Genomic DNA, 14,039 nt, shown 5'->3' on the forward strand with positions numbered 1-14,039 from the left:
TAGAAACCTTCAAAATCCTAAAGGGCATAGAGAAAGTGAATAAAAACAGATTCTTCAAACTGTGGGGAGCCACAAGCACTAGGGGTCACTCGGAGAAATTGAAAGGGGACAGGTTTAGAACAAATGCTAGGAAGTTCTTTTTTACCCAGAGGGTGGTGGACACATGGAACAAGCTTCCGGAGGAGGTGATAAGCCAGAACTCTATACAGGGTTTCAAGAAGGGTTTGGATAGGTTCCTGGAGGATAAGGGGATAGAGGGGTACAGATAGAACTTGAGGTAGGTTATAGAAATGATCAGTAACCACTTCACAGGTCGCGGACCTGATGGGCCGCCGCAGGAGCGGACCGCTGGGCAGGATGGACCTCTGGTCTGACCCAGTGGAGGCAACTTCTTATGTTCTTATTATTCTTATCCCATCTCCTAATAACCTATCTGTTCAGTTTCCCTTTAAACAGATTCAATATTCTCAGTATAAAGCCCAGTTTTGTATAAGAAAGTGCTCCTCAAACTTTTACCTGTTATGACCCCATTTTAATATTTCAAAATTCATATGGCCTCAGATGATGACAACAAAACAGAAATGCCCATTCCATGCCTCTCTCCAGTTCACTTTCTTTTTCCACCACTTATATCCAAAGTGTGAAGGCTAGAACTGGTAACTAGAGAATGACACGGGGACAAATTTTTCCCCGCGAATTCTTTTCCTGTCCCTGTCCCATTTCTGCAAGCTCCGTCGTCATCTGCACAAGCCTCAAAACACTTTAAAATCACAAGTGTTTGAGGCTTTTGCGGTTAAGGCAGAGCTTGCAGGAATAGGGCAAGGAGAGGGACAACGACAAAACTCGCGGGGACAGGGAAATTGAGTTTCTGCGGGAACGGGAACTAATTTGTCCCCGTGTCATTCTCTACTAGTAACAGTACCAGCAGTTTGTCATTCTCTACACTGCACCACTCTAGAAATCAAAATGTAGTAAAAATGAGCCAAGTATAGGCCAATCAAGCCATTGTGACATCACTGATGAGATTGGCTCTTATTGGTGGACTGAGGCATTATGACATCACAGTATCAGCTCTGGTTACCAGAGACAGAAACGTTTCACACCATTTATTGATTCAATCGTCTATACTGTTCTCCCAAGTAGAGAATGCCAGGGGACAAATTTTTCAACTCATTTTCCCATCCCGTCCCTTCCCCGCAAGTTCTTTTTCTGTCCCTGCCCCATTCCTGCAAGCTTCGTCCTCATCTGCACAAGCCTCAAACACTTTATAATTAGGAGTGTCAGGGGCTTGTGTGGTTAAGGCAGAGCTTATAGGAACTGGGCAGAGACAGAGGCAAAACTCACGAGGACGCGGGACTGGGAAATGGAGTTCCTGCGGGAACGGGAACTAATTTGTCCCCGTGTCATTCTCTACTAGTAACAGTACCAGCAGTTTGCGTGGACCTGGGTATCAGTGTATGCTCACAGACCCCAGTGCTCTGCTTGGGTTTCCAGTCTAACAGGATGTGAATAAGGCAGGAAGTACCTTGTGGAACAAGCACTGACTCACAAGCCACATCCTGACTGCCAACACTGGGCATAGAACAGAAAGAGGGCGAGCTCTGATCTGTCCCGTTTGGTTTTCTGACCCACAGTTTGAGAACCATTGGTAAAAGGCATTTAGGTCTGGATAGGGTTACCAGATGTCCGGGGTCCGGACAGGGAGGAATTCGACGCGAGATTAGGGCGTTACAGGGCAGGGTTTGGGTGGAAGTGGACGGGCCTGGGGGTCCGGAATCTTCTGACTGGAAAATCTGGCAACCCTAGGTCTGGAAGGGTTGTCCAAGGTGGGAGTGGGGCATTTAAAATTTGCCCTGTGTATTACAAATGGTTCACTGAACGCGGAGTCTTTTGGAGATTGTGGATGGGGGCTTGAAGAATGTTGATGTGTTTGGCAGGCGCACACAGCAGGACCAGCCATTTTGGAAAAAGATCTGCTACTCTAGGCTTTGTACACGTGTACAATGGCATTTGTTTGAAATACAGGTGACATTATTTTCTACAGGGGACCAATTAAAGCAGTATGTCGCAAACTTTTTCTACCGTGACACACTAAACTGTGGAACGCCTTCCTACCGACTTCTGCATTGGCTGCCGATGGAGGCACGGGTGAGGTTCAAGTTTGGATGTTTTTGCTTTAAGGTACTATTCGGCTTATCCCCTAAATATATAACTGACCTTTTCTCTTTCTCAACCAAGCTCACACTTGAATTTTGCTTCCCCTCCGGTTAGAGGATGTCAATTTAAAAGACATCATCAACATCTTTTCTCACATCAGGCAGCATTATGGAGTAAAGACCTGGAACAACTGCTTACGCCTACTACTTATGGGGAATTTAGGAAAAACCTAAAAACATATCTGTTCCTGAAGTATTTAGGGAACTGACCTGTACAATCTTAGTCCACAATATCTGATCTCTAGAGCTGTTAATCACTAGCTTTTAACTTTGTTAATTCTACTCAATTTGTAGCATCTTTTAATCATTGTAAACCGCATAGAACTTCCTGGTCCTGCGGTATATAAACCGTTATTATTATTAAACTGGGGGCCACATTTACAGAGGCTCTGAGCATACACGGACATCGCCCGGTGATGTCACACACATGGGCATGGCAACATCACATTAACATCCGTGCATGCTCCGAGGCCCTCCAGACACGGCGTTGAGCTTGGGGCCTTCCAAAACCTGGACAAACTGCCGGGTTTTAGAAATCCCTCTGTTGCCGGGGGGGGGGGGGGGGGGCGGGGGGAATAAGGGGCGAGAGGAGGAGACTGACCAGCACTTGTGCTGCCAGTGACAGGCTCGTATCTTGCTGAGGCACACCTGGAATCTTGCCACATCGCGCACTTTGCGATTCACTGGATTAAGGATTCAAGTTCTGAAACTTAAATTGACACTCTGTCCCCCCACCCCCACCCTACCCCCAAAACACTATCCTCCCAAGCCTCAGAACCAAACGAGAAGTTAGCCACAAGAGGGCATCCGCTCAAACTCAGAGGAGGGAAATTTAGGGGTGACATTAGGAAGTATTTCTTCACGGAAAGAGTGGTGGAGCACTGGAATAAGCTTCCGGAGCAGGTGGCCAAGGCCAACAGCGTGCTTGACTTTAAGAATAAATGGGACATCTACGTGGGATCCCTACAGAGGCCTAATAAGACACCCAGACTTGATAGGGAGGGTCAGTAGAGTGGGCAGACTTGGTGGGCTATAGCCCTTTTCTGCCGTCATCTTTCTATGTTTCTATGTTTAGTTATAGGTGTGGAAATTTTGCAAAATACCAAACTTGGACAAGCTCAAAAAGTCTGCCCAACCCATGGCCAAAACACGTCCCGTTTAGACCTACAAATGCCACAGTATACACATATCAACCTTCTCACATGGAATTACGTGGCACTTCATCACTGGCTGTCCATATACGCTATTTTATCTAATATAATAAAATGGTAGGCCGCGCATGCACACTAAAAAAACGTGTTCCCTGATCCGTCGCGAAAACACAATTGCGCATGCGCGGGTTTTACGTCACCGCTTGCTTGCGGCAGCTTTCAAATAAAAATAAAAAATTACACAGCTGCAGCGGCCTTCCTCACCCCCGCCTCTCACTGTCAATGGTACCGGCTCCTCTCTCGAACTGCACCAGGATCGAGAGAGGAGCTGCAGCGCCGGCTTTCAACTTAAAACAAAAAAAATAAAAAAAACCCAACTGGAGATCGCCGTTCTCACCCGGCTCCCACTGTGCAAACCCCCCCCCCAACTGGAGATCGCCGCTCTCAACCCCCTCCCCCCCAACTGGAGATCGCTGCTCTCAACCCCCTCCCCCCCAACTGGAAATCGCTGCTCTCACCCGCTCCCACTGTGCAAACCCCCCCCCCAACTGGAGATCGCCGCTCTCACCCCCCCTCCCCCCCCCCAACTGGAGATCGCCGCTCACACCCGCTTCCGCTGTTCAAACCCCCCCCCCCCATGGGAGGATGCGCCGCAACAAAGTGCTGCACAGGTACTGGAGGTGGAGAGACATATCGCTTCTGCACCGGTACAAACATCCCTCCAGCGTTGGCACTCGCTGCACGTTAAACAGGCTGCTTCGGCCTTTCTCCTGCAGTTGAGTCCCTTTACCGCGTCACTTATTACGTCATCAATGACGCAACAGAGAGCCTCAACGGCAGAAGAAAGCCGAAGCAGCCTGTTTAAGTGCAGCGAGTGCCAACGCTGGAGGGAGGTTTGATATTAAAGTCTTGCTAGGAGGGTCGCAGAGTCAGCGGGGGTTGGGCTGGGAGGGGAGAGAAGCGTCTGCCTCGGGTGCTTCAGGCAGCAGCAGCGTTTACAATTCGCTGCTGTTGCCGGCTTCAGGCCTTCCTCTCTGGCTGGTCCTGCCTACTTCCTGTTTTCATGAAGACAGGACCGGCCAGAGAGAAAGACCTGAAGCCAGCAACAGCAATGAATTGTGAATGCTGCTGCTGACCAATGAAGTAGTTAAATGAGGAAAGGGAGCAGAGGGGGAGAGAATGGCTTGGAGGGAAGGAGGAAGGTATGCCAGACCAAGGCAAAAGGAAGGAGGAGATGGAGAGAGGCCATATGGGAGAGAAAGAGAGAGATGGGCAGTGAATGGAAGGGGCAACATAGAGGGTGAACAGTATTCTAGCACCCGTTAATGTAACGGGCTTAAAGACTAGTTTCTCAATAAATTGTTAGTCTTATATGAAGGTATGAAGCAACATAGCTGAGGCTTTTTCATAAGAAATAAAATAACAAGATTCTTTAATATCCAGTTCCATGTGAGAAGGTTGATATAGGAATGTTAGGACTGAAAATAGATTGACACTAACACTACTGCCATAGACTTTTTAGGGCTTTCAGTATATACGTAAGCAGCACCTCTTCTAAAATGATTCATTATACATGCAAGCTGATTTACACATATAAAATCCTCCGCAATAACTTCCTTGTTTCCGAGTACGCAACTAACACATTTGGGCAAAAGAGTCTTAAGCTTACCAAGTCAACTTACTGTATGCACTACACAAGGAAATGAAATCTCATCGTTAGAAACCGAAGTAGATTTATGCCGGAAAGGTGACTGCATTAAAATGTAAAAATTATACTCCAGTTCAAAAGAAACGGCAAAGATAACGGCAGACGTCAGGTCCTTTCTTAGCACTGAAACTCAAATGAACAATATCCCCCTAATACCGGGTTTCCTCAAAAATAAGACAGTGTCTTTTATTAATTTTGGGTCCAAAAAAAGGCACTAGGGTTTATTTTCAGGGGATGTCTTTTTTTTTTTTTTTTTTCATGTACAACAATCATCTCTCCCTTCCTCTCCTCCACCCCAATTCTTCCTCTTTCCTTTCTCTCCTCCCTCCCCCCCGTGTGTACCATCTTAACTCCCCTCTCACCCATCCCCTTGTGCAGCAAAACCCCACCGACACTGCCACTGTGAGACTGACATACCTCTGTTCCGAGGCCTCCAAAAACAGCGGGCTGCTTCACGGTCTTCCCCGCTGGAGCCGGGCCTTCCCTCTGTAGCATCTTTCCATCCCTCCCTTCCAGCAGAACCCCACCGACACTGACGGGCTTTGGATTCCTTACGAATCCTCTCGGTCACTGAGATCATCTCAGCAGCATCTGCTGACTACTCCCTCAATCCGACAGCTTTTCTACGACACAACACGCAAAACCATTTACTCGGTAGTCGCGCCAACACTATGGAACGCTCCACCCCTTACCTTAAGGCAGGAAACTTGTTGAAATAATTTTAAAATAAGTCTTAAAACTTTTCTCTTCAAAGACGCTTATGAGATCTACAATTGATAATGGGGGGGGGGGGGGGGGGGGAGGAAAGCAAAGATGCTTGCTCCAGTCAATAATAATAATAATAATAATAACAACTTTATTCTTCTATACCGCCATAGTCAGATGACTTCTAGGCGGTTCACATCGAAGAGGGCTGGACAATCAGCAAATTACAGAATACAAGAGAGCCCTCACTTCTCTCCACTACACAGAAAGTTTAACTAACAATGCAACTGGGAGCCAAATCTTAGTAAACTGTGTATAAACCTACTTAGAAGGATTAGAGATAGGGTTTAATCCAACTCACTACTCAGCAAAAATAACCATTCTGGAAAGATAAGAACATAAGAATTGCCGCTGCTGGGTCCACTCACGCGGCAGCCCTCTGGTCAAAGACCAGCGCCCTAACTGAGACTAGCCCTACCAGCGCACGTCCTGGTTCAGCAGGAACTTGTCCAACTTTGTCTTGAATCCTTGGAGAGTGTTTTCCCCTATAACAGCCTCCGGAAGAACGTTCCAGTTTTCCACCACTCTCTGGGTGAAGAAGAACTTCCTTACGTTTGTACGGAATCGATCCCCTTTCAACTTTAGAGAGTGCCCTCTCGTTCTCCCTACCCTGGAGAGGGTGAACAACCTGTCCTTATGTACTAAGTCTATCCCCTTCAGTACCTTGAATGTTTCGATCATGTCCCCTCTCAATCTAAGGTGCTGGTCCATTTTGTTCTATCACTATCCGTGCTGTTGTATTTATTTTAAACGGGGTTTAATTATTCAGTATGAGTTGCTAAGTACTTTTGCAATCTTACTGAGAGTCATATTTCAGACTTCCTAAGCATACAGCGATTGGGTACGTGGAGGAGGAAGAGGAGGAATTGTTGTCTGAAGCTCATTTTCTAATGAACTCTGATCAATTCTTCGCTTTGCCTTGAGCAGCCACAGCCTCCATGGCCCTTCCCGGATGGTTTTTCCTGTACCTTTCACTTTTATTTTTAATATTGTATCCTCACCCTTTCTCCCTTCATTTCTTTTGTCTTAATAATTACTTTTAGTTTTGTTTGTCTATTCCCCCGATTTTTCATTAATTTTTTTTTAACATATTAAAGACGTAAACCGCTTTGGAATGTAAAAACGATATAGCAAGACATAATAAACTTGAAACTTTCCCATTATGACACAGCAGAGGGAAAAGCCCCGGCGGGGAAGACCACGAAGCAGCCCGTTCGGAGCATTGCTGCCGCTGCTACTTTAAGAGACCTCAGAACGTAGGAGTGGGGGTGGGGTCGCTGAATTGACGAGTCCGATTTTTTCGGTGAGTCAGGCAGCACTAGTGTCAGGGATGGAGTCGGGGAATGTCAAGGACATTTGGGGGAGGGGGGGCTTTAGGGGTCGATCTTAACTAGGGCTTATTTTTGGGATGGCTCTTATTTTTGGAGAAACAGGGTGGCTCTGGAGCCTGAAACGACCTTTCCCTGCTTTTTCTACCTCACTTGGAGCAGACTTCCCGAGTGGCTATGTAACATCCTCTCGTTGGCCTTATTGAAATCTCGTCTAAAACCTGCCTTTCTGAAATTTTATACTACTAAATTTATTTATTTTTTTTTACATAAATGTCCATTATGATTATTAATTTGGATTAAACTCGCGCCTTTTCAGTAGTTCAAGACGAATCACTGGACAAATTTAAGACCAAATTGAAAACGCTCTTATTCAGGGACGCCTTTATAACATGAGAATGGTCGATTCACCCAACCTACTCCCTCCGCACTCAGAAATGAATACCAACCGCTTTTAAGAAGTGTAATCCCTCTCCCCTCCCCCTTTACCACCTTTTTAAAATTTATACTATTGTAAACCGTCTAGATCAGGGGTAGGGAACTCCAGTCCTCAAGAGCCGTATTCCAGTCGGGTTTTCAGGATTTCCTCAATGAATATGCATTGAAAGCAGTGCATGCAAATAGATCTCATGCATATTCATGGGGGAAATCCTGAAAACCCAACTGGAATACGGCTCTCGAGGACCGGAGTTCCCTACCCCTGGTCTAGATATATGTTGATAGACGGTATATCAAATTTGGAATAAACCTGGAAGATGAGTTACATTCAGGTACAGTAAGTATTCTCCTGTCCTGGAGAGCTTACAGTTTAAGGACTAGGGCCTTTTTTTATCAAGACGCGTTAGGGGTTTTTTAAAGTCGCCGGCCGCTGCAGTGAGAGCTTTTACTGCAGCGGCCAGTGATAAAAACCCTAACACGGCTTGATAAAATGGAGCCTAAATTTATTAACATTTATTTACATATTAATGCAATTTAATGCAAATATTTTAGAGCAAGCTCCATTATTATCTGTGATGAGTATTTACTAACGGTTAGTGTAACCGATCTGCCACAAGACTCAAGGGAACAAAATGCACCTTTCAGCCATGTGCTAACTGCTACCTTCAATGTATAACTCACATTACTAAGCCAGTCCTAAGGTTTGCACTCGAAAGGGACTGACTGACGAGTGTCAGTGGAAGAAGCAGAATTTGACCCCCTGTCTTTCCTGGGTCTAAAACCACTACTCTAACCATTAAGATCTCCCTGACTTTGCTTCTCCCACTTCTCTCGTCTTTCTTAATTGTGTGCTATAGAAGTGAAAAGCAGCAGTAATCTGAAATTAATGTTTGCTACAGATTTAACTTCTCGGGTTTTGAGCTGCAATGTAAACGTGAAAAATGAGATTTACGCACTGCTTCCCTGAGACAGAATGAACCTTGTTTTCAAGCCTAAAGCTTTCCGTTTGCATCATGGTTTCGGAAGTCTCATTTCAAACTAAATAAATAAAATACAAGAGTTGTATTTGAAATGATTAATATTTTAATATTTGCATTATGAATTTATTTCATAGTACAGAGATACTATGCTACAAGAGTTTGAGTCAAGCTTTGGAAACAGATTAACTGCGTATGGGTTTTGTTTCAACAATGAATATGTCTTATAAAAATCCAATTGGACATACATAGCAGAATCAGCGTGTATAGCTATAATAAAATACATTTTCCTTTGGTCTGTTGTGTTCAATACCCGTGCATTTCTGGCATCCCCACCCCCCCCCCCCAAATGTGGAACGCGTTACCTTTGTCGCTGCCATCGCAACTGTCCTATGGTAAAGTTTAAAGCTGGTCCTAAAGTCCATTTATTTCAACGTTCGTTATCACTGTGACATGACCTTTACAGAACAGCGCCTAGGGCTGGATTCTGCAAACAGCACCTATATCGGGGGCTGCCTATAAAAACACCGCAGATCATGTGTCAATCATGCTACAGCGCTTTGTTTTAGAATCGCACCTACCATTAAAACATAGGCGCCGGGAATGTTAGGTCAGGGTTTTGAAGGCCTACATTCTCAGGGCCGGTGTTTCATGTGAATTAGAGAATGACACGGTGGCGGTTACCTGCGGCTAGCCGCGTTTAGCCGCGGGCAATCCGCCAAAACGGTGACCCCAAAAAATGGTCACCGCAAGTTCGGGGACAAGGCCATTCACCGCCCCGTGGAGCGGTGAATGGCAGCACGGGGCGGTGAACTATCTTGAACGCGCGGTGACCAAGCGTTCAAACCGGCAGCCCACTCTCTCCCACTGGCCATCCATGTATCTCCCTCCCTCTTTTTCCCTTACCTTTTCTTCTTAAAATGGCGATTTCTATAAGGCTACGAGCTGTATTACAGCCGGAGCCTTGAAGTCGCGTTGCGTTGCCTGCTGGTAAAAGTCTCCTCTGACACAACTTCCTGTTTCCGGTTGCATCGGAGGAGACTTCTAGCAGGCAACCCGACCCGACTTCAAGGCTCCGGCTGTAATACAGCTCGTAGCCTTATAGAAATCGCCATTTTAAGAAGAAAAGGAGGGAAATGCACGGCTGGCCAGTAGGAGGGAGCTGCTGGACCACATGAAGGGTGCTGGGGGTGGGGGGATGGAGAGGAGAAGACGCTGAAGACGGGGCCGGGGCCGGGGTGGTGAAAGAGACAGCGGCGGTTACAGGGCGGTGAAGGGGACGGGGCGGTGCAGAGGATGGTTGTCCAGGGACGGGGAGGTGACGGGGACAGAATTTTTCCCTGTGTCATTTTCTAATGTGAATCGCATATACAGAGCCACCTAGTGGCACCTAATGTCAACTCCAGTCGAAACCACACCTACTTTGACGGTAGGCACCTCTGTAGATGTGATTGCGCACTCTTTTTTTGGATGCACCTCCAGACGCTTACTTTTTAAAAAATTGGTTTCAAATGATGCGGTCAATTACCGCATTAATTAAAGCCAATTAAACCAATTAAGTTAAACGGCAGTAGGGAGCCCACTGTTGCCTAACTCACCACCCCTTTTACTAAACCGCGATAGCGGTTATTAGCGCAGGGAGCAGCGCTGAATGCGCCGCACTGCTCCCGACGCTCAAAGGAACTCTACGAGCGTAGGGAGCAGTGCGGAAAATTCAGCATGGCTCCCTGCGCTAAAAAACGCTATCACACTTTAGTAAAGGGGGGGGCTTACAGCACCGTTTATAGACTATGGCCCATAAGGCCTAGCTTCTCTAAGTGGCAGCGGCCACCTTAAAAGCAGCCACTGATCACGTGTCAATCACATCATTGCGCCAGTTAAGAGAATCACGTCTCCAGCAAACCTAGGCACTGAAAATTTAGGCCAGGCTTTTCCAGGCTTACGTTTCCGGGGCCTACCTTTGACGTGAATTGCACCTCCATAGGCCCTAGACTGCACCTAATGCCTCTTCTGGCGTTATCTGCGTCTACAGTGGCGTTAGGCACTGTTAAGCATCTACAGAGGCACGATTTGGGCGCTGATTTTTATTAAATCAGTAAAAAAATGTCGTTTAAATGGTGTTTTTCACTGAGTTTGAGCGCCGTTTAGAGAATCCATGCCTTAGTGCCAATTCCCTGCTGAAACCTGGTATAAATGCTACGTGCCCCACTTTTCATAATGCGCCTGACACATCCCTCGCCGCGTCCTCTATTGAGCGATGTGCTAACAGAGATATGAGCACAGATTTTAATGAGTGCTAATTAACTTTAATAATTGGCTCTAAGCACCTAATTAATGAGGGGCTTGTCGCTTAATTTGCACACATATCTTGAGTGCCATATATAGAAGAATCTGGGTGTTAACTCACGGTTAACACGAGCGGAACAGTCTATCGCACAGCCGCGTTACAGGGTTTCAGGGATGTTTGCCAGACTTTAAGAATAAATGGGATACCCATGTGGGATCCCTACAAGGGTCAAGATAAGGAAATTGGGTCATTAGGGCATAGACAGGGGGTGGGTAAGCAGAGTGGGCAGACTTGATGGGCTGTAGCCCTTTTCTGCCGTCATCTTCTATGTTTCTATGATGGGTCATTTGGCCTTTATCTGCCATCATGTTTCTATAATCAGAAAGTTCTATGACATCACAATGCAGGTGTAAAGAGCCTTAGCCTATAGGAAGAGGAGATGCAAATGTTAAGAGCCTTAGCCAATAGGGAGAGGAGGAGAGAGTGGCTGCTGCAGACACCAGAAAGTATTTCTTCACAGAGAGAGTGGTTGATCATTGGAACAAGCTTCCAGTGCAGGTGATCGAGGCAGACAGCGTGCCAGACTTTAAGAATAAATGGGATACCCATGTGGGATCCCTACGAGGATCAAGATAAGGGAATTGGGTCATTAGGGCATAGACAGGGGGTGGGTAAGCAGAGTGGGCAGACTTGATGGGCTGAAGCCCTTTTCTGCCGTCATCTTCTATGTTTCTATGATGGGTCATTTGGCCTTTATCTGCCATCATGTTTCTATGTTTCTATAATCAGAAAGTTCTATGACATCACAATGCAGGTGTAAAGAGCCTTAGCCTATAGGAAGAGGAGATGCAAATGTTAAGAGCCTTAGCCAATAGGGAGAGGAGGAGAGAGTGGCTGCTGCAGACACCAGAAAGTATTTCTTCACAGAGAGAGTGGTTGATCATTGGAACAAGCTTCCAGTGCAGGTGATCGAGGCAGACAGCGTGCCAGACTTTAAGAAGAAATGGGATACCCATGTGGGATCCCTACGAGGGTCAAGATAAGGAAATTGGGTCATTAGGGCATAGACAGGGGGTGGGTAAGCAGAGTGGGCAGACTTGATGGGCTGTAGCCCTTTTCTGCCGTCATCTTCTATGTTTCTATGATGGGTCATTTGGCCTTTATCTGCCATCATGTTTCTATGTTTCTATAATCAGAAAGTTCTATGACATCACAATGCAGGTGTAAAGAGCCTTAGCCTATAGGAAGAGGAGATGCAAATGTTAAGAGCCTTAGCCAATAGGGAGAGGAGGAGAGAGTGTTGATCATTGGAACAAGCTTCCAGTGCAGGTGATCGAGGCAGACAGCGTGCCAGACTTTAAGAAGAAATGGGATACCCATGTGGGATCCCTACGAGGGTCAAGATAAGGAAATTGGGTCATTAGGGCATAGACAGGGGGTGAGTAAGCAGAGTGGGCAGACTTGATGGGCTGAAGCCCTTTTCTGCCGTCATCTTCTATGTTTCTATGTTTGCCTGTTTCTGTGCATTAAACCTTGCGTTACTGAATTGGGGGGATTTTTCTGGCAGGCGGCATGAATGGAGAGCAGATCAAGTTTCAAGTTTATTAAAATTTGGATAAAACGCAAATCAAGGTTTTACAATTTGTATTAAAAAGGGGGAGACAGTAAACAAACCAATACCCACTGAACAATACTTGACCAACTACAAATTAAAAGTAAAGAATTTATAAGAGGGAAGCTAGGGAATCAGGATGATTGGACAAGTCTGGCTGCATCCAGATGTGGACGCATTAGCCAGGTGACGTGTTACACTTGCCACACTCAAGAGTTATTGTGGGCCACTTACCAGCTCTTAATAGGAGGCACTAAGGGGCAGATTCTATAAACAGTGCCTAAATCGGCAACCGCCTACACAGCTAAACAGCTGTCAATCTCGCTTAGGCACCGTTTAAATAATTACGGCTAATAACGACTACCAGAAAACTTAGGCAACTGCAATGTAGACCAGAATTTGTCCCCATCCTCACGGAAAATTGCACAAAACCATGCCATGTCATTGTTTGTATTTATCTCAGCTTCAGTCCTTCTACATCAGCATTCTTCAATGCAAGTGGCTGAGCCCATTCATCCTCTGATTCTTATGTGAGCCAAGTATAGGACAATGAAACCATTATCATATCACTGATGAGGTTGGCTCTTAGGCATTGGTGGAATGAGGCTTTATGACATCACAATCTCAGCTCTGGAATGTTGCTACTCTTTGGGTTTCTGTCTGGTACTTGGGTTGGCCACTGTTGGAAACAGGATACTGGGCTTGATAGACCTTCGGTCTCTCCCAGTAGGACAATCGAGCCATTGTGACATCACTGCTGAGGTTGGCTCTTAGGCATTGGTGGAATGAGGCATTATGACATCACAACAGCTGCTATGGATATCAGAGATTGTCATTCTTTAGTGTCTATCTCAACCTCAGTCCTTCTACACCAGCATTCTTCAATGCAAGGCTTGAGGGTCAGTGGCTGGGCCTATTCATACTCCGATTCTTATGTGAGCCAATTATAGGAGAATGAACCCATTGTGACATCACTGATGAGATTGACTCTTACGCATTGGTGGAATGAGGCATTATGACAACACAACAGCTGCTATGGATACCAGAGATTGTCATTCTTTAGTGTCTATCTCAACCTCAGTCCTTCTACACCAGCATTCTTCAATGCAAGGCTTGAGGGTCAGTGGCTGGGCCTATTCATACTCCGATTCTTATGTGAGCCAATTATAGGAGAATGAACCCATTGTGACATCACTGATGAGATTGACTCTTATGCATTGGTGGAATGAGGCATTATGACAACACAACAGCTGCTATGGATACCAGAGATTGTCATTCTTTAGTGTCTATCTCAACCTCAGTCCTTCTACACCAGCATTCTTCAATGCAAGGCTTGAGGGTCAATGGCTGAGCCCATTCACACTCTGTTTCTTATGTGAGCCAAGTATAGGACAATCAAGCCATTGTGACATCACTGATTAGGTTGGCTCTTATTGGTGGAATGAGACATTATGACATCACTCTATCTGCTCTGGATACCAGAGATTGTCATTCTTTAGTGTCGATCTCAACCTCAGCCCTTCTACACCAGCATTCTTCAATGCAAGGCTTGAGGGT

The 14,039-nt window shown here is 46.0% G+C and overlaps 1 protein-coding gene across 5 annotated transcripts in view; it reads right to left on the reverse strand.

Annotated features, from left to right (window-relative positions):
- GATA3 (GATA binding protein 3) overlaps nt 1-14,039 on the reverse strand; it is an 82,178-nt gene that overhangs the window by 26,644 nt on the left and 41,495 nt on the right. The window lies entirely within an intron of this gene.

The sequence above is a fragment of the Geotrypetes seraphini genome, chromosome 9 (genome assembly GCF_902459505.1).
Source record: "Geotrypetes seraphini chromosome 9, aGeoSer1.1, whole genome shotgun sequence".
NCBI lineage: Eukaryota > Metazoa > Chordata > Amphibia > Gymnophiona > Dermophiidae > Geotrypetes > Geotrypetes seraphini.